The sequence below is a fragment of the Camelus bactrianus genome, chromosome 20 (assembly GCF_048773025.1).
Source record: "Camelus bactrianus isolate YW-2024 breed Bactrian camel chromosome 20, ASM4877302v1, whole genome shotgun sequence".
NCBI classification, from domain to species: domain Eukaryota; kingdom Metazoa; phylum Chordata; class Mammalia; order Artiodactyla; family Camelidae; genus Camelus; species Camelus bactrianus.
In genome coordinates, this window is record NC_133558.1 from 18,200,673 (window position 1) to 18,221,372 (window position 20,700).

Here is a 20,700-nt window from a genome sequence, read left to right on the forward strand (position 1 = left end):
TATTTGCAATGACTTTAGCTAATTTAATTTTCCTATTTTAATTCTCAACATAAAAACTCTGTAAACTGAGCCATGATAAGTGCCTCTCATGATACTGACTGACAGCAAATATTCCAACCTGATTATATTATATTAGTTTTAGGGAAACTGCTTTTGGTAGGTAGAAGGAATATAGTCAGACTAAATTAATCATCAGAAGTCGTTGAGCCCTAAAAACTTTCTGAATTATCTGAGGAATAATAAATATTACTTTTTTGAGGAACTGTACATTTTTGAGGAAAGTCTTCTTTCTGAAAGCTTATACCACACTATCTTTATTAGTGTAGTATCAGCTCTGTGAAAAAGAATAAAAATACCAGACCTCTGCAAGTCCTCTGGAAGAGACACTCTAGACCCTGCCTTAATTTTCCCTCAGGTTTAACAGAGAATATAGTAACAAATATGAAAGGTGATACCATTAATGATCCAGTAATAACCCACCCTAAATGCACCACCACCACAGAACAGCCCTGGGCCACAGACACTTGTCAGTTTGGGCTCAGGAGAGGAGTCCCAGGAACTTGGGTCCTGGGTGACATCTTCAAGAAAATAAAGGAAACATGACATGAACATTTGGTTACCTCCTGAGTTCTGGAGTATTAATAAGACTCTAACCTACTCAGTTCCTCATTAATTGTTGTGATTACTGCAGAAATACCTCCATTATTTAAGATAGCCCAGTGCCTTTATTTGCTCCCTTCGATAGCCTTCTCTCTAGTTTATTGTGTCCTTGGTTGTTGAGTTATATATCTATTACCGGGCCCTCTTATTTTGACCACATGGTCCTATTATAATGAAAAATGAGGAATTATAGATGTTAAGCTTCCTTTTGTCCAACAAAAAAGGAAATATGTATTATACATGTGTGTGTGTGCATTTGTGTGTAGAATATCTTGAAAATGGGCAGTTGGAGGCGACATGGAAAGAGGAGTTGTTTGAGTAAATAAGAGGTGGTGGCTCCCTGGGATGTCTTTTCTGCCAACATTGACAAACATACCTTGGGAGTGAGACAAACTATCCTTTTACTTCCAATAGTTTATAGACCTCCCTCTCCTCTTAAAGCCTCTAAGGAGTATATTGTGTATATTGTGTTAGTTCATGGTTCCAGAGGGCCTCTCGACCAATCGCTACTCCCAGGAGTGGGAAACGATGGAAGGGTGGAAGAATGAACTTCAAGGACTTCTGGTTTTCCTTCTTAAACTCAGAAGTGATACATAATTTTCATTCTTTTCATCACCCCTAGTTTTTCACCTCATTCATATAACTTCATAAATGTTATCTTCCAAGTTATTAACTGACTTTGAAAAGCCCAAATTATTTCATGATTTTAATGTTAATTAAATAATTCAACAAATGTTAATTTATTAGATACTGCTAAAAACACAGTGGAATGCAATTACCATGTTTTCTGCTGTCTTGGAACCACTAGACCAGTGTGGGAAAAGACAATAAACACAAACCCACACATAAATAATAATTATAATTTGCCATAACAGCAATAGTAATAGTAGCTATGATGTATGATCATGAATATACTACATGCCAGGAACTGTTTTAAGCTCTTTATATATGAAACTAGTTAATTCTTACAAAAATATATGATTTAGGTCTTGTTATTTTTGTTATTTTTACAGATGAGGAAACTGTGGCATAGAAAGGTTAATTAATCTGATCAAGGGGAAAAGACACAAATTGCCAATATCAGGTATGAGAGATGTGATGTCACTACAGATGCTACAGATTTTTTTAAGATAGTAAAAGAATCTTATTATAGAATAGGAAAATTTCTTGAATTACACATACTATCAAAAACTCATTCAAGAAGATTCTGAATAGTCCTTATCTGTTAAAGAAATTTATTTTAAAGCTAAACCACCTTAAAAAGCTTCTCACAAAGAAAATTCCAGGACTTTATGGTTTCACTGGTGAATTCTACCAAAGTTTAGGTAAGAAATAATACCAATTCTACACAAACTCTTCCAGAAAATTAAAACAGACTTATACTTCTGAATTCATTTTTTGAGGCCAGCACTACTCTAACAATAGAACCAGAAAAAGTCATTAGAGGAAAAAATAAAATAATACTCAATGGTGAAAAGTTGAAAGCCTTCCCACTAAAATCTGGAACAAGACAAAGATGCCTACTCTTACCACTTCTGTTCAACATATTATTGAAAGTCCCAGCCATAGCAATCAGACAAGAAGAAAAATAAAAATAAAAGTGATCCAAATTGGAAGGGAAGAGGTAAAATTGTCACTATATGCGGATGACATGATACTATATATGGAAAACCCTAAAGATGCCACACAAACACTAGTAGAGCTGATAAACAAGTCAACAAAGTAGCTGGTTACAAGATTAACATACAGAAATCTATTGTATTTCTTCATACTAACAATGAAATAACAGAAAAGGAAAGTAAAAAACAATCCCTTTTAAAATTGCTTCAAAAAAATACTTACGAATAAAGTTGACCAATGAAGGGAAAGACTTATACGTGAAGAGCTATAAAACATTGATAAAGGAAATTATAGATAATTTAAAGAAATGGAAAGATATTCCATGTTCTTTGATTGGAAGAATTAATATTGTTAAAACGGCCATACTACCCAAAGCTATCTACAGATTTAATGTGATCCCTATCAATCTACCCATGACATTTTTCACAGAACTAGAACAAATAATCCTAAAATTTATATGGAATCACAAAAGACCCAGAATTGCCAAAGCAATAGTGAAGAAAAAGAACAAAGCTGAAGGAATAACCCTCCCAGACTTCAGACAATACTACAAAGCTACTGTAAGCAAAACAGCGTGGTACTGGCACAAAAACAGACATATGGATGAATGGAACAGAATAGAGAGCCCAGAAATAAACCCACACACTTACGGTCAATTAATCTTCAATAAAGGAGGCAAGAATGTGCAATGGAGAAAAGACAGTCTCTTTAACAAGTAGTGTTGGGAAAGCTGGACAGCCACATGTAAATCAATGAAGTTAGAACACTCCCTCACACCATGCACAAAAATAAACTCAAAATGGCTTAAAGAAATATTGTTAACACCATTTGCAGCAACATGGATGCTCCTGGTGAATGTCATTCTAAGTGAAGTAAGCCAGAAAGAGAAAGAAAAATACCATATGAGATCGCTCATATGTGGAATCTAAAAACAAACAAACAAAGCATAAATACAAACCAGAAACAGAATCATAGACATAGAATACAAACTTGTGGTTGCCAAGGGGGTGGAGGGTGGGAAGGGATAGACGGGATTTCAAAATTGTAGAATAGATAAACAAGATTATACTGTATAGCACAGGGAAATATACACAAGATCTTATGGGAGCGCACAGAGAAAAAAATTTGACAATGACTACATATATGTTCATGTATAACTGAAAAACCATGCTCTACACTGTAATTTGACACAACATTGTAAAATGATTATAAATCAATAAAAAAAGTTATATTGTTAAAAAAAGAAATATTGTTCATGTTAATCAAGGACTTCGCTGATTGATAAAGAGTTGAACAATTCTCTAATTTTTTAATAATCTTTATGTACCTTTTTTAAATTCTTTCAGTCTAATTTTCATTCATTCTAGTTTATTCCTTTTTCAAGATCATATTAACCAACTGTCTATTTCATGCATGTTTTCAACAGAAAATATTAATTCTATGGATTATTTTTCACTTTTACTTTTACTTCATTAATTTTGCCATTCTTTCTTTCTTCTTTCATTAAATTTTTCTGTTCTTTTTCTGCCATTTTGAACTGAAACTTCAGTTCCTTTTTTTTTCCCTCTGGCTGGTTCTTGTCAAAAGGATTTAATGTATAAATTTTCCCCTGAAAGTCCCTTTGGCCCTAGGTAACAGATGTATGTTTATATGTAATAGTTTATCTTTCTACTTCACATAGATTGTAACTTCAATTTTTATTTTCATGCAAAATTTATTCTAAAGTGTTCTTCCAAATTTTTTAGGTTTAGTAGCTGCAATAACTAATTCAACCTTGGTGAGAGGCGGCCCCTATTGGGCCCATGCATACGTCCCCTCATCTGTAGTTTATGCTTTCCTGGGTGGTCATTAACATTTGATACAAAGATGCATACACTGTGCGGCCATTCTTATAGATTCATTCACATATTTATTCTTCAGACCTCCTTGTCCTCAAATTTCCAATCTTACTCTTTTCAGGTTCTTGATAAACCAGCCAAATCAATTCAACCCTGCCCAGGAATATAGTAGATACTTACCTCAGACATATTTTCTTAATATGAAGTGTATGACTAGATGGGCTGCCTGAATCTCTGCCCGTTGGGAAGATCACCACTCACTAGCATCTTGCTGGGATACCCCTGAGTAGGGGTGTATAACAGCAGCAGCCCATTTTTGGCTCTCATCAACATACCAAGCTGACTTATCTGTTAACCAGATCTGGGTTTCCCTCTTGTTTTAGGTGGCCCTAGTGAACCCTCCATAAGTGTATTGGTATAAGCTGAGAGAAAGGCAATGGTGAAACAAAAGTAGATGATATAGGAATGTGGACTACCTATTTGCCCCAGACCACTAGACTCTTTAAAATGTTATTGATATGCTAGAACTCTGAATCTTGCAGGTTTATCTCCCACCCTCTGGACTACATGTATCCTAAGGAGCAACTAGAGTAGTTGCCACTTCCTTCTCATCAGGCTGATTAACATAATGTCATCAGCACGGTGAACAGCATATGCTTAAGAATGTCCAGATGACCACAGTCCTGTCAGGCTCTACCATCAATGAGAACAAAGAAGTTAACATAGCCCTAAAGCAAACTGTGAGTGTATACTGTTATCTATACCAAATGAATGCAAACTGCCTCTGAGAGTCCTCATTTATGGGTATTGATAAGAATGCATTTCTATCAATGAGATCAGTGCATAATAACTACCAGAGTGTGTGGATTTGTCCTATTAAAGATATCTGTCACAGCAGCTGCAATGGTGCTACCATTTGGTGAAGGTTTCAGTAAGCTATTGTCATCCACCACAATCCATCTGATTTTTGCAGGAGCCCTTCCGGTGAATGAACTGGGGATATGATGAAAACCACTATCTCTATACATTTAAGTGTTTGAGGGTGATACTAATCTGCCACTCCACCTGTGAAGTGCTCTTGATTCTGATACACTATTGTAGCTGAGGCAGTTTAATGGACCTCCATTTAGCCTTTTGTACCACAATGTGCCTTAGTCAGCAAGCCAAGACACAATGGGAAAGCTTTGTCATCTTCTAAATATATACCTTCCAGATACTCTCACAGACTGGGAATATGAACACTGCATGGATCCACGGGCCCAGTGAACTCTGAGATCGATACAATAATGTCTCCCCAAAGATGTCAATAGAATCTGTGAATATGTTACCTTATGTGACAAAAGGAACTCGGCAGAAGTGATTAGGGATGTGGAATTTGAGATAGGAAGATTATCCTGAATTATCCAGGCTGGCCCAATCTAATTACACTAGTATCAAAATCACCCTACTCTAGAGAATCTTTCCCAGTTGTGATCAGAGATAGCTGCAATGACAGGAGAAGAATCAGAAAGATACATGAGAGACACTCAGCCAGATGTTAGCTTTGGTGAAGAAAGGGGGCGATAAGCCAAAGAATACAGGCAGTCTCTAGAAGATGGAAAAGGCAAGGAAACAGATTCCCCCTAGAGCTCCAGAAGGAATGCAGTCCTTCTGATACTTTGATTTTAGCCCAATGAACCTATGCTGTACATCTAACCTATGAAACTCTAAGTTAATAAATTTGTTGTGTTTTAAGCCACTAAGTTTGTAGTAATCTGTTATAGCCACAATGCAAAACTAGTACAGATCCATTCTGAGATGAACTTAGGCCAGGACTTCATTCATCAACTGGTTCATAGGTGGCTCCTTTCTGACAGAGGGTCCATGACGGTATTTGTGTTTGCTGGTATCAAAGTTATCTTGGCCCTCTCTACCCAAAAATCCTTGAAAACTGAAAATTCCCACTTTCACAGTACATGGTCATTCTGGTACATAACTGCAGTGACATTCAGGGAGGAACCGGGGAAACTGTTACTGAAGACCAATACAAAGCTTCAATTTATATGAATGCTGTGTCCTTCTTCAGTGGGAACTGGTCTCTTTTTAGTTCCATGGTCTCTTCTTATTCTGGGTACTAGCATATATCTGGAAGCTGGGCAAAGGATGCTGATTTTAAAAAATGAAGGCAATTGCTACTGATCGTTTTATGTCAGAACCCCTTGGAGAAATGGCTGAATCTAGAGCTGTGATAGGGAACTATAAGATAAACCTGGATATTTTGTGCTACAGAGCAAGGAAGTGTTCAAAGAATGATGGGGAAATAGCAAGAGGACACAGACATGAGGCTATATAAAATGCTAATATTAGGGGAAGCTGGGTAAAGGGTACACAAGAATCTTCTCTGTGTATGTTACATCTCTACTATAAATATACATTTTTTTCAAAATAAAATCTTTCTTTAAAATGGACATAGAAGCTAGGCTGAGGGAGTTCTCACTGAACAAAACTGGAATTATTTGAACATCAAAATGAATAATGATATTAATATATTACAACCCATTGAATAAATAGGAATCTACATAGGAAGGAAGGAAGAAGATTTTTCCTTGTAGTAGAATGTCAACTAGTAACTGTAGAAAGAATGACAGAATTAGAAAATCATACTTATAATTAATTCAGCAAGGAAACATCAATAAGTGCTAAAGTAAGCGGGGGAAATTTACTGAGGAATGGGATATTTACATTTTACCACCTCACAAAATACTTCTTAATTACAGTAAGAAAGAGTAGTAACTTTACAGTGCAGAAACCTGCAATACCCTACTTTAATCAAATGATCAAAGTTCTTATCATCTGTAATGGGCCAAACTGACATCATTTGCCTTCCTAATATGAGCAAATGAGAACACAGCATCAATTCTGTGATTTTTCTGCCAAAGATGTGTAACCTATCTAATTATTAAGAAAATACCAGATAAACCCACATTGAGGAATTTGGGTTATTTTATAAAATAACTATTCTGTACTGTCTAAAGGTGTCAAAGTCATGGAAGTCAAGTAAAGACTGAGGAATTTTTCCAGATTGAAGAAGACTAAAGAGACATGAGAAATAATTACACAATACATGATCCTGGATCGGATCTTTTTCTATAAGCAATATTATTGGTACAGCTTTTAAAATTTGAATGGAGTGTGTGAATTAGATGACACTAATATGTAAATGCAAAGTTCATCGTTTTGATAGTCATTTGTGATTATATCGAAGAATGACCTTATTTGCCGGAAATTCATTAAGGTATTCGAGGGAGCAAACTGCTCTCAAATGATTCAGGAAATAGTTATTTGTACTAGTCCTACAACTCTTCTACAAATTTGAAATCATGACAAAACTAATAAAGTTTAAAAAAACTTCTGGCATCTAAAAGAACACTAACTCTTTTAGAGTGGTCTCAGGCCTGCCTAAGTCTCCTCAGCCTTAAAGACGAGCTCAGGGAGAGCTCTTATCATTTCTCCTTATCCACAATCAAAGCAAGTGCCCCCACCCCCTCCACCCCCAGACGCAAAGTCTAAAGGAAGCACAGATGTTAGTTTCCTTACACATGCCCCACTGCTCTTCCTTTTTGGACAGGACAGCAAACCTGTCTAATTGCTTCAGTGGAATATATATTCCCACAGGCTTCAGAGAAGATAATAAAATATTTTTAGTTCTCCAATCTGAGTTCAGTAACATTTTAAAGTATAAATGGTCTTTATTACTTCAGAATAGTTCTTTAAGAGTTTGAAGCTCTGATCTCAGACTCCCGGTGTAGGATATGCTGAAGCCTACCATGGGCCTCCGGATGGAAAGCGAACCAATTTAACAGGAATCAAGTCAAGGGTCAAAGTGTAGGTGTAAACCATACACTTGCTTAGCGAGTGGTTGCCCTTTCACATCGGCCTCCTGGTAGGCTCTATCTGTGCAAGTTCGGAAGCAAGTTTCAGAGTAAAGTCACAAGCGGGCAAATATCCTCAGGAACAGAGACCACTAACCAGCTTCCAAGGACTCAAACTGATGTTCAGAAGAAAGAAAAGTAGTGAGAGGAGAAGAATTAGAATAGAAGTAAGTCCTGACATTATTTCCTCATGGATACTTTAAGAGAAGGCAAGTTTTAATTCAATTATTTAATTTTTTTCTGATAATAAATTTTTTTCTTACCCTGATCTACTTGTCTCTTAACCATAAAAACATGATTGGCAGTCATACTTAATAGTATTATTAATGGCTATATTTTCCTTTGACATATCTAGGAAAAAAGAGGGCAGTAGGGACAACTGCATAAGGAAGCAAATACTGGACTAGAGTATAACTTTTAATGTAGTTGATAATAGATAATCATAGAAGTATAATTCATGTAGACTAATGAAGTACTAAAAATCCATGCTTATGAAATTCTAGATAAATTTCAGATTCGTGGATTCCAACACAGAACTTCTACCCAAACTTCAGGAATTCTACACATTCACAATTAAGAACTATGAACATAATAACAACTATGAACTGCTTTTAATTATGATGTCAGAAATGTATACTTATACTAAAACTCATCAGTTTTCTATTTTTTCTGACTATTTAGATAATGCTAATATTCTATTTGTAGATGATCCATGTGTATTGATACAACGTATGTGTATAAAACATGTTTCAAAATATTTTTTAGCTTGGAATACTTCAAGAAAACTTGATATATAAAGACAAAATCTTCCAGACATTTGAAAAATCTATCAATAATAACTGCTTTATCCCGTTGGATAAGTTTCTATCAGTTTAAGATTTCATTAATTCAAGCTAAAGTGGAATCAGGGTCTTACTTTGATATTGAGAGTCTACTGATTTTATTGTACGCCACTATTCTTATCTCCAAACAAGGACTAGTAACTGTATCTTCATATCAATCTGTTTTAAGAACAAATTGATGATCTTAAACTTCTTAAACAGATTTTAATTTATGTACCTCATGTGATCAGTGACTCTAATCATAAGCAAATGCAAAATAAAATAAACCAATTAGTAAAATACTTTCCCAAATCTTTAAAACATTCTATGGGTCATATTGTCTTAATTTGTACCTAAATGGATATCATTTTAATTTAAAAAAAAAAAGATTGAAAATTTCCTAAAAGTTCTTTTTTTCCCCCAGGTAAGTAAATTTTTATATATTATATTCATCGGAATAATAGTGATTTGATAAGTTGGAAAGGATGCAGATGTCCATCTGCCTAATGGACCTTTTCACTAAGAGGTTCTATAGAAACTTCATATTCACTTGTCCCCCAAATTAAATTGGTTATCACCACCAATTCAAAGGTACCCCCCTTTCCTTCTGTGTTTCTACTTTATTAAGCAACTGTGCAACCATACAGACATAAACTTGAAGACCCTGCTTCACCATCCTCCCATCTCTCCTCTGATAAATCTCCCAGTGCTGCAGATTCTCTCTAGCATCGCTCGTCCATCTATCTGTAGGCTTCTCTTTACTGCAGCTTTCACAGGGTAGCAGATCACAAACATCTTTCATCTAGAGATCTGCGCCCATCTCATGGTTGCCTCCCACTTTCCAGTATTGCTCTTGTCTAATTCATAGCAGCCAGAGTAAGTTCTAAAATCCAAACTCAGTCATGTAACTCAATGCTACTCTCTTTTTTAACATAAAGACAGAACTCCTTAACATGAACTACTAGACCAAGCATACACTAGCCTTGATTATATCTCCAGTCTGAGTGAATTTCGTTCCCTCATCACACTGCACAATACCAAGCTATTTCAACTTCTCCCGTGTGACACTCTTTTTCTTGACTCTAGTCCTCTCATGTTAAAGCTCTTACCCTGAGGTCCTACTTCTTCCAAGAACACATCCCTCATTCCCTGAGTTATAGGTTAGTACCCCATCTATGTCTATACACCTTCCAATCACATTATATGTCACACTCTCTACTATAGTTGCCATATTATTCTCTGAATTCCACTTTGGACTATAATCTCCATGAGGGCAAGGATCATCTATATATTGTCACATTATCCCCAGAATTTTGCATGGTGTCAGTTATATGATAGACACTCATGTTTTATTTTTTCCTAGATATACCTCAAGCTTTCATTCTGTACAAGTAGGACACCTACAGTTGACTAAACTGCCAAAAGCTTTTGAATAAAGACTAGACTGGAAACCATGAATGAATTATAAATAAGGAGAAGAGTATTAATGAAAAAGAAATTTAAAAATTAGAAAGACAAGCAATATTAATTTTTACAGATAGTAACAGAAAAAATAAGACTATAAAAGTGCAAATAAGACAAAGGGGACTTTGAAACAGACATTTTCTTCTCCCAAAAATTATAATAAGGCCACTCACTCACTAACTCTATTTAAATGACACAGTGGGCTTCACTGCTCTAGTTCCAGTATACCGCTTTGATGAAACTGGTGACTGGAGATGAAGAACCACAGATACTGCATGTAAACACAACAAAGCAACCCTCTAAAACCCAGCAGTTCTCGAGCCACATGTGGCCAGGAGCACTTACAAGGAATATAACTTCTGTGATAATAATAAATCTTTGGGTATATGATATATTAGGCAGAATAATAAATATCTCACAAATTAACTTCTTTATCTTTACCCCAGATAAGGGATATTGTTGCTGTTGTTGTCATCTCACTGGACAGTTAAGGATACTCATGTGAATATAACTTGCCTAAGGTTACATAGCTACAAACCAGGGCTGAGCCTTACTTCAAATGAAGATTGATCTACCCAAAATGGACTTACCTACTATTCTTTGCTGCCTTTGTAAAAGTGAGAACATGGAGACAGATTAACGGTGGGAGAGCATCATCAAGGCAGAGTCATCCATCAGCACATTGCATCCCATGTTCCTAAATTTCAGAACCTATTTCATATCCAAATTTTCATAGTAGTTCTTTAAATTTGTCTGGTCTTCTGAGCCTAACAATTTCCCATAGCCTTAACAATCTACATGAGAACTGAAGCTTTGTTGTCCCTGGGTTTGGGATGTACCTGGGCATGTCCAGAGTCAGTTTGCCTGACAGACTGAGAAAGTCCTGGTATGTAATTCAACAAACAAATTTAAAGTATACATATGTTTTGCTTGAAGTCTTTACCAAAATATAAGCATGTCGAAAGCTAATTTATTTAACCCCTTAAACAACCCTTTGAATTAGGAACTATTATTATGCCCATTTTACAGGTTATAAAATTGGGCACAGAGTGTTTAAGTAAATTGTCCAAGGTCTCTGAGCTACTCAATAGCATTGCTGGGATGTGAAACCATGCTTCAGGGTCTGGGCTGATTACCAGACTGCTGCCTCCTTCTCAATTATCTGTTGGTCACTCAAGTAAAGATATTCAGAAAAAGTTGAATGTGCAGATCTATATTTCAGAATAAAAATCTAAGAGCTATTTAATTGATAAGCATCAGCATATGAATGGTATTTGAGTCAAGTGTAAAGATGATATCAGAATAATATTTGAAGTAAGTTGGATCTAAAATATGAGAAGTACTAACATTCAAGATTTGTGCTTGGTAATACGAGTTGTTCTTGATATTGTTATTTTCTTTGTGTGACATACTAGAAGCATTTAATACTTTTGTCCATATCAGTTTTGAAATGTTTTCTTGGATTCCATTTCACAATGGAATAGAAGAGACTTAATGGAATAAAAAAGAGAGAAAGAGATCAAGTTAATGAAAATCATTGTTACAATACAGTTCAATATGGTATCCAATATAATTACACATATAGTTTCATCCTTACAATAATTCTGTGAGATGTATACTTTACCATTTCTATTTCACAGAAAAGGAAATTGAAAACAGAGCAGTTAAATATCTTGACCAAGGTCATAAGACTGGTAAGGGGAGAGCCATGATTTGGACGATTGTTCCAATATACTACTGTGAGCTGTATATTTTATGTTTATATTTTTCTAAGTAACTAAATTGTAAATTTTGTTTTAAATGTATTATGTATTTAAATGTAATATGTATTTTAATCAAAATAATATTTGCAAAAGTTAAAGCAAGAATAAGTACAAAAAGATCTGCCAATAACAGCAAAAATAATTTTATATAGTGTCTTCCAACACCAGTTTGTACACTTCAAGGATGAAATTTTTAACTCTTTCTCTTTAAGTTCAATTTATTAATTCTAGGCGTGTACTTATATATTGATTCCTTGATCTACCAATTTTAGTGTCTGTTGTCGGTGCTTTACCGATACTATCAGTTTATTGTTATTGTCATCCTTCCGTTGATTGTGTAACTTTTACGATATACTCAAACTTCTATACCTTGCTTCACCACATTTAGAACTACTTTTTGCTTTCCTTCCACTTCTCCTCCTATTGTATACCTCCTGGCTTTTGTCAGCAGTAAACTCATGCTTTGTCAAAATTGACCTTAGGTTTCTAACAACTCTAAGCCCAATAACAGGTAAAGAAGAAGCAGATTAGCAAAATTGAGTAAGAGAAAAATCACAGTTCTCCCCATATGTCTGAGCACATTTCCACCCACCTAACACCTAATGAAAAGTAATGTTCAAGAAGTAAGAAATAAACAAACAAAATAGATTTAAAAAATTTTAAAAACAAGAGTGACCAATAGAAGAATGACTAATAGTATCCATGTGTGTATATACACATATGCCACATAATATATTTTCTGGTTGTAATTATTGATTTAAAATATTTAAAATGCATCTAGATTTTTTGCATATTTTATCTATTTTTACTCTGTGATTATAGAAAATAAATTATGTCAGATTGTCTAATAATTTCAATTATAATCTTTTCAATCATTGTTTTAGGTTGTATTTACAATATCAATTTTTCCCAAAAAGGCTATTTTTAGCATAACTTTGTCAGTAACATTGTTATGTTTGAAGTTATTATTTTTTACTTAAAATCCAGCAAACTTTGAACTAATTAATAACTGTTTTTTTAATTTGTTTAAGAAAACTGAATTTTGGTGACATATTCTTAACTTATCCTAAATAGAGTTCTTTGACATTCTCATTTGATTGGGAACAAATCAGTGATTAAAGGATTCAGAGCACTCAACTGCATCCAACTGGGGTCATAAATAAATACATTATCTTTCTGTTTTAGCCCCGTGGTATTTAGAAACTTGATTTGAGAGTCAGACACGGATCTGAATTCCACACCTACATCTTCCCAGCTGTGTACCCTCAGTAAGTTACTAAATGCCTACCTTCAAATTCAGGTGTGAGTATTAAATAAGACAGTCCAAGAAAATACTTAGCACAATGCTAGGCAATAAGTAAGGGCTTAATATCATTGATAGTCATTATACATTAATTTGTGTGAGTTTTTGATGAATGTCTGTTTCTTCCCCTAGACTACAAATCAATAAAGTAAATTACTATCTTAGAAATCTTTTATCTCTGACATACAATACAGAGCTTGGTAAGTAATAGGAGTTTGATAAATATTTGTTGAATATGCAATGATTTATTAATATAAATATTTTCAGTAATCCTTATTCCTAAGGTCATATCTTGACTTCTCTGATCTAAGGTTGTATCAATATTGGGAGAGGCCTTTTAAAATCACTTAGAATATAACTTCCAGTCAAGTTTTCTTCTCAGGCCACCTATGCAACTCTAATTAATTTAAACTGAGTAAAACAGTTTAGTCTTTAGTAATAACACTGCTAGTAATTATACTCAAAATGCACTGTCTTTTTCAGTTCTCTTCTTGATCATGTATAACATAGACCTGTCTTTTCTGGTTTATAATCATAATAACTAACACCTAAAACATAGTTTATGGTGTGCAGTTCACAAACGTGTAATGGTGTGTAAAGATATCAGTGTGTATGAAATACTGGTGTAGAGCTGGCAATGGAGATGTGATCCCTTCGCTCTCACCTGTCCCTCCTGGATCTCATATTACACTTATTTGGTGAGAAAAGCTCACTAGTTATAGTAGGAACTAGTTACAGTGACTATTTGAAGTGGTAACTGGTAGAGTCACAAAGCCCTTTAAGCACCTGAGGGAGAGGTGGCACTGAAAACTGTAAATCACATCAGCCTTGGGAGGTAATGATTTAAAGGGACAATACATAGAGTATTGAGCAAAAGTCTTTGAGTCAAGCACCATAGTCTGTAGATACAGCACAGGAAACATCTTCATTAATTTGAGGTGCTGAGAAATGTCCTGTTACTGTTACACATAAGGTCATAAAATCCTCTTAGAGTGTTTTAAACTGTCTGATTTTGGAAGTGCTTTTGACACATTTGAATGAAACTAAAACCTTTACTTCTTCAATTATATAATGCAGTCAAAGGGAATCTTTACTTCGAGGAATTACTGACAGGATTTTGAGATTTTTCCTCTACATATCAAAGTTTTTAAAAGCATTCATTTATGACTTTTGAATGGATACATTGCTTTTAAATATGAAAAATTGATTTACCTGGATTTTTTTCTAATTTGACAATTAGTTCTTTCTTGGAGATTAAAACAGCATATTTTTAAGGCAACATAATAGTATTCTCTGTCAATGTATTAAAGTTTATAAATCGTATAAATTTATAAATGGTATAAATGGAATTATATCATCTACATATTTATAATTTTATTATATCATTTTATATAAATATAAGTTTCTATTTATATCGACTATATTTATTTTATAATTTGTCATTTAAAAAGCTGTAAGTCTGCCTTAGTTATATCCAGTTAAAAATATAATTATGAACATCATTCATAAAATGAAGAAATTGTTAAAATACAATATTCATTGAAAACTCCATAATTGTGTCTTCATAAAATTTCAATTTATTGAACATAAAATTTCAGTTTTATGAACTATGTGAGAATATAGTTGGAGGTAGGGAAAATAAGAACTTCATATAAAGGATAAAGTAGAAACAAGGATCACATCACTTACAAAAGAATTCATATGTTGTTATGGATTCAATTGTTAAGTATAAATTGAAAGGTGGGGCCGTGAATTCCAATAAGTATAAATAAAATCAGCCTTTACCTTTATTTGCACTGGTATGCAAAGAGTCACTTTTGAGTTCTATTGATAGACTTTTCTATGATCTCAGTGACAAATGTTTTCACAAATGCAATAAATGAATAAACATCAAAAAATTAATTAACCTCATAGGTAATATCAAATTTAAACAATATGAGATTTGGGGGGAACCAAACAATTGCCAAAGATTTAGGGGAAAATATACTTGGTTAGAATGCAGTAAAACAGGTACTTTTATAATCTTTCTAGCAAGACCTTTAAAATATTGGAAATATCCTTAATAACTAACTACAGAGAAATGATTAGAAAAATGATGACACAGCTATAGCAATATTATGCAAATATTAATGATTATTTTTTGTAGAACTTTAAAACCAAAGCAAATTTTCACAATGTACAATTGTGAAAGCAAATTTAGAATATAAAATGTATAAACACACCATTATTTAGGTTGTGTTAAATTACATATGCTCATAAGAAAAGAGTGAAAAGAAATAAATCAATATTGCAGTAGTGATTGTTTCTGGGATGTGGGTAATCTTTTCCTATCCTTTACATATGTTTGTGTTTTCCAAATATTGTACAATGATCTGTAATTTTTTGTATCCAAAAAAGAAGACAATAAAAAGAGATATTCTTCCTAAAGTATATAATCTGTATCTACACAGAATAGTGAAATTTTATGTATTATTTTGCATGATCACTTGGTATAAGCCTCCTGATTCTATGGATTCCTTAGCCTGCTTCATTAAGAACATGGTGCACTCCTATCTGCTTCCCTGCAGGTGTGTGCTGATTATCCACTGTCATGACCAACCAGAGCTGCCAGGAACAGTTCATCTTGTTGGGTTTCTCAGACAGACCCAGGCTAGAGCAGATCCTCTTTGTGTTTGTCCTCATCTTCTACCTTGTGACTTTAGTGGGCAATATTGTCATTATCTTGGTTTCCTGCCTGGACCCCTGCCTCCACACACCCATGTACTTCTTCCTCACTAACCTGTCCTTCCTAGATCTCTGCTTTACCACCAGTTCGATCCCCCAGCTACTCTTCAACTTAGGCAGCCCAGACAAAACTATCAGTTACACGGGTTGTGCCATCCGGCTCTTCATGTTCCTGGGACTGGGTGGCACAGAATGTGTTCTCTTGGCAGTCATGGCTTATGACCGCTTCACTGCAATCTGCAAGCCCCTCCACTTGTCTGTCCTCATGCACCCTCAGCTCTGCTGGAAGTTGGTGTCTGTGGCCTGGGGAGTTGGGCTTCTCAACTCCCTGGTTATGTCTCCAGTGACTATGAAGCTGCCATGATGGGGGAGATGTATGGTGAAACATTTTCTATGTGAGATGCCAGCTCTGATAAAAATTGCCTGTGTGAACACAGTGGCTGTGGAGAGCACTGTTTTCATCTTATCAGTAATAATTGTCCTGGTGCCCCGTCACTTATCCTCATTTCTTACAGCTACATTGCCCTAGCAGTGCTGAGGATTAAGTCGGCCACAGGAAGAAGGAAGGCTTTCAACATGTGTGGGTCCCATCTCACTGTAGTCTCCTTGTTTTATGGGAATATTATCTATATGTATATGCAACCAGGAAATAGTTCTTCTCAGGACCAAGGGAAATTCCTTACCCTCTTCTACAACCTGGTGACTCCCATGTTGAACCCTGTCATCTACACACTGAGAAATAAGGATGTAATGGGTGCACTGAAGAGGTTTGTGTCCAGAAAGTAAGGTGACAGTGACTTTTCCTAATGTTATTTCTTTTACTTAGTTAATAGAAATAAATCATTCTTGAAGTAAAATGTTTAAATTAATTTAAAAATTCCTACCTACCCAATAAAAACTGCCAGGGATGGAGTTTGAGAATATGTACTATTAAAGCCCCAAATATGATACTGATGATTAGCTGGATGATAGGTAAAATTTAATTTTCATAATAATTTGTTTGACATTTCAAATCATCTTTTCTCCTCCTTTTCAAGTTGACCACATCTAATTAAAATTCAACAAAACCATGAATCAATATATATAAAAATTTGGACTAGAATATATAATGAATGTGTACAAGTCAATAATAAAAAGGCAAGCAATCTAGTGAAGAGTGAGCACAAAGCTAAAACCAGACATTTCACAAAATAAGATGTATGCATAGCGAAAAACACATGAAAACGTGCTCAGTGTTTTCATCTTCATGTATATGCAAATTAACATCACAAAATACCACTTCATAATCACTAAAATGGCTAAATTAAAACAGAAACTCTGATAATACCAAATATTAGTAAAGATGCAGAGCAACTGGTACCCTCACGTGTCGCTTGTGGAATATAGAGTGATACAATTACTCTGAAAAAGTGTTTGGCTATTTTTTAGAAAGTTAAACATACATCCTCTATGATAGAGTATTTACACTGCTGTATCTTTTCCTAAGAAAAATGAAAACAAATGTCCAGAAAAAAGGTTTGTGCAAGAGTAGTCTCACAGTGGTTTTGTTCATTGTAGCACAAAACTAACAACAATGCAAAAATCTACAATGGAAAAAATGTGATAAGTCACAAAATGTAGTTCCATTCATCAATAAAAATGAACAATCTATTGATATATGCAACAGCATGGAAGAACCTCAAAACCTTTCTGTTGTATGAGAGGTCAAACACTAAAGGATGAATACCCTATGATTCTAATTTTATGAATTTCTAAATCATCAAAAGACTAAGATTATAGAGAGCAGATCAGTGGTTTCATTCAGGGATTTTTACTGGGAAGGGACATGAAGGAATTTTTTAGAGTACTTATTTCAGAAAACATTGGAATTACATCATTTGTAAGCATGTAATTTCTAAGTAGTATAGAGCTAAAGGAAACATATATCCTTCATTATTTATCTTCATAAAGAGTTAAAAAATTGACCTACAATAGACTGAATGTGGAGTGCATGCTTTGTAAATGTGTGTATATATGTTTATGTGTGTATAATAATACATTAATATATAAGATTTAACAAAAACATAATGCATATGTTATTTAAATCTAAACGCAAGTCAAAGTGTAACATGCTATGAAGGAATATGAGAAGAAATATTCTTTGGGAAGTATCAGATGATTTTTCCAAGACAGGTTGTAAATCCAGAGAGCAACTGATTTCATGCTAAAAATGACACATTGTTGGCCAAGATGCTCCCTTCAAATATACTAAAACAGAGTTCACATTCCTGTAGATAAATTAATATAGTAACTTTCCAAAGAGAATCTTGCAAGACTGGTTAACAAACAATTTCCAAATGCCTGAAATGTGGTCTTAAAAATACTTGGTAGAATAGGGAAACAAGATTATACTGTATAGCACAGGAAAATATACACAAGATCTTATGGTAGCTTACTGAGAAAAAAAGTCTCAGTTAATATATATATGTTCATGTATGACTGAAAAATTGTGCTCTACACTGGAATTTGACACAACATTGTAAAATGATTATAAATCAATAAAAAAATTAAAAAATAAATACTTGGTAAGCACTATTTGTAACCTACTAACACAGAATCAGGAGTGGGTTCCTGGGAAAGAGATTGACAACTGATAGTAACATCCCATTGATCATTAGTATCTCAAATAGCCCAGTCATTAGGAATGTCCAGGGTGCTTCATTGAGACTGAAGCCACAGGTACAACAGCTGCAGGGCTCCACTCTCAAAAGGAGTTAAAACTGTCCTCAGAAATGGTCACCTCATCAGAAGAATCAGCAGTTTTTAAAGATCTCATAGGTTTCATTCAGTTCAGGATGGCTAAAATAAATACACCAAACAATGTAAATCAATAGAATAGATTGTTTAAAAAGGAGCAAAACTGTCCAGCCCTACAGTTACCTCCGGGATGCCATCCCCTGATCCCTTTGATTCAGGAATCACTCATCTTCACATTTCTGCATTTACACAGATCCCACCTTCCCAGCAAACCACATTCCCAAGATATTTCCATACATGCTGGTTCTTGGAGTCTGCCAGATTAGGTTTTCAAATACACTACAATAATAAAAAGGCAGGGAAAAGTTGAACTATACTACACACAAGCATCAGATCAGAAGTCACCTGCAAAGGAAAGGGTTGTAGTTGTAAGATGTTCCTCCCTCCTCTGTGACCCTGGTCAGGAGAGAACCCTGGCAAAAAGTAACTGTTGACTATGAGGGTCTTACAGGTATTGCTATAAACTGATTACTGATATAGCAATGTTTTTAGAGGACCTGAGCTGATGATGTTCCCACTGTGCTGTTCTGAGGACAAAAGGCCTGGAAGAATCTATGAAGTGCTCCAGGGCATAACTCCAGAGGCTAAACCCAAATGGGATAAAATAATCTATCCAAGCCCAGGGTACAATCACTGCAGCCATTCCACAATTGTTGGTGAGAATTGAGAAGGAAACAGTCCAAATAATTTTGGTGGCAATTTATACCATCTTGTGATCTGTTATAGACAAAAGCATGGACAGTTTGGGAAGGCAGAGTGTCTAGATACCATTTGAAAACTGTTCCAGAACAATATTGAACTTGTGGGTTTTGGTATCTTAAATGATTTTTTTAATTGTAGCTGGGGACCAGAGACCTTTATTACCTGTGATTTACTCTCCCAAAATATACACATCCAAATGCCATTCAAGTGTTTACTTAAAGGAAATAAATCTGTTTTGCAACAGTGCTTTTGTGTGTCCTTAAGAGCAGAAAAGCAGTTGCTCAGCCAGAACAATAGGCTCTGTGACTTCACGAGACCTTGAGGGTTTCTGCACCAAAGAACGTTCATTGGAGGGATTTTAAAGTGACCATTAAGGTATAACTATCAGGATGTTGTTGAACAATAATGGTGAGTGGGAAATTTGTCACCATTGAGGGTGAACAGCATTCCAAAATTTTTTATACTAGTATGTATTATTATCACTATGATGCCAAAATTTTCCAAGTGTTGGTTTCAAGTGTGAATACTGAGAAGCTATCAGGGACATAGAAAGACTCCTAACCATGTGTATAATTTGCCAAACCATCATTTCCAGTTGCCAAATGACCTCTCTGTTCTAAGATCACGTGTCATGAGCATTACCAGCTTAGGGGGCTCCAGGCACAGGAGGATGTAGGTTAGCTGTCAGGATAGGGAACTGGGTGGTAATTTACATCTCCACTCTGAAATACAAGTGTGATTACCTGCACTGGGGTATGTTTTGGGAAAACCTGCATTTACATAAACACTTCTGTGATTTGTGACATTGTCAAACCTCTAATCGCCGTGGAAATATACACTGTTCATGACATTAAATATATACAAAACCAGCATTCCTACCCCAAAATAAATGTACACCACAAACTGAGCTTGAGTGGGTATCTAAGGGACAGACTGTCAGATTAAATTTTTCTGGGATGTTTATATTTATTATTCACAATTCAGAATTGTATGATAGTTATTTCATAATGAGATGGCTATTTGAAAAGTTTAGGCATATACAATTTTTTTAATTAATATGCACTATATTTATTCTTTAACTTTTTTCCCAGTGAATTT

The 20,700-nt window shown here is 34.8% G+C and overlaps 1 protein-coding gene and 1 pseudogene across 2 annotated transcripts in view; one reads left to right on the plus strand and one right to left on the minus strand.

Moving 5' to 3' along the window:
* Window positions 1-20,700, minus strand: part of LOC105084114 (olfactory receptor 2B2) — a 120,660-nt gene that overhangs the window by 44,667 nt on the left and 55,293 nt on the right. The gene's annotated exons all lie outside the window — the stretch shown is intronic.
* LOC105084111 (olfactory receptor 2W3-like) lies at window positions 15,132-17,782 on the plus strand (annotated as a pseudogene).